This window comes from Pituophis catenifer, unplaced genomic scaffold (assembly GCF_029215685.1).
Source record: "Pituophis catenifer annectens isolate HBS135680 unplaced genomic scaffold, rPitCat1.0.hap2 SCAF_12, whole genome shotgun sequence".
In the NCBI taxonomy this organism is placed as follows: domain Eukaryota; kingdom Metazoa; phylum Chordata; class Lepidosauria; order Squamata; family Colubridae; genus Pituophis; species Pituophis catenifer.
Genome location: NW_027256892.1, coordinates 9,914,356 through 9,915,466, shown reverse-complemented (window position 1 = coordinate 9,915,466; position 1,111 = coordinate 9,914,356). Strand labels below are relative to the sequence as shown.

Genomic DNA, 1,111 nt, shown 5'->3' with positions numbered 1-1,111 from the left:
TGGATTTATTTAATTTAAGGCCTGCTACCTCCCCATAATTTCCCAATTCTTCCAAAATTTTAGTGCCTGATTCTAATGGTTCTTCCATGATTAATACCACATCATCTGCAAATGCCTGTGTCTTATATATCTCTTTTCTGATTGTCAAACCCTTTATTTCATTATTGTTCCTAATCTTTCTCAAGAGTACTTCTAGTGCTAAAATAAATAAAAGTGGGGATAGAGGGCACCCTTGTCAGACCCTTTTTCTAATTTGGAAAGCCTTAGTTAATTCTCCATTCAGTAATATGTTAGCCTTTTGTTTTTGATAAATTGTGGATATCATATTGACAAAATTTGATCCGAATTCCATTTGAATAATTTGTTGTTTCATAAATTGCCTAAAATTGGAACAATACAGAGAAGATTAGCATGGCCCCTGTGCAAAATTTCTTTCTATTTTTCTCCTTTTTTAAACCCAATTCATCCTATCATGTTCTTAAACTTTTACACAGAGATCTCAAAATTTACCATTTCATTTTAATTATCACCCAACATTTTCTTTTTCACCCCTTATTAATAATTATTCTTCAGTATATTCACCTTATTCTCCTCCATTACTCCACTTATTATTTGGCTGATTTCCAGCATAGTATATTTTGGCTGAGTTTTCAGCATATTCTCCTCCATAACTCCCCCTTTTATTTGGCTGATTTCCAGCATTTTCCATTGTTTTGGCTGATTTCCAGCATGCTTTGTTTTGGCTGGTTAACAGCATTCTCCTCCTTAACTCCACCTATTATTTGGCTGATTTCCAGCATTTCATTATTTGGCTGATTTCTCAGCATATTCTTCTCCATTAACTCCAATTTCTATTCTGCTAACTTTTTTTAAAAAAAAATTCCATATGTTGTCTATTAATCCACTGTTTCCAACTGTACTCTTCCAGGGTGTATCCCCATTTATTTCTTAATATTAATCATTTCCAACATGTGTTAAATGCAATCACAATTATAACTTCCATCTGTGTACCTTAGTACATCATCTAAAATCATTAACAATTGATCATCATTATCATCCACCACTTTGTTATCAAATTAAAACTAAAACATGTTACAATAAGTTATGCTTT

At 32.1% G+C, this 1,111-nt stretch overlaps 1 pseudogene; it reads left to right on the top strand.

Annotated features, from left to right (window-relative positions):
- Positions 1-359: 359 nt before the first annotated feature.
- Positions 360-453, top strand: LOC139323333 (U6 spliceosomal RNA; annotated as a pseudogene).
- The last annotated feature ends 658 nt before the right edge of the window (positions 454-1,111 follow it).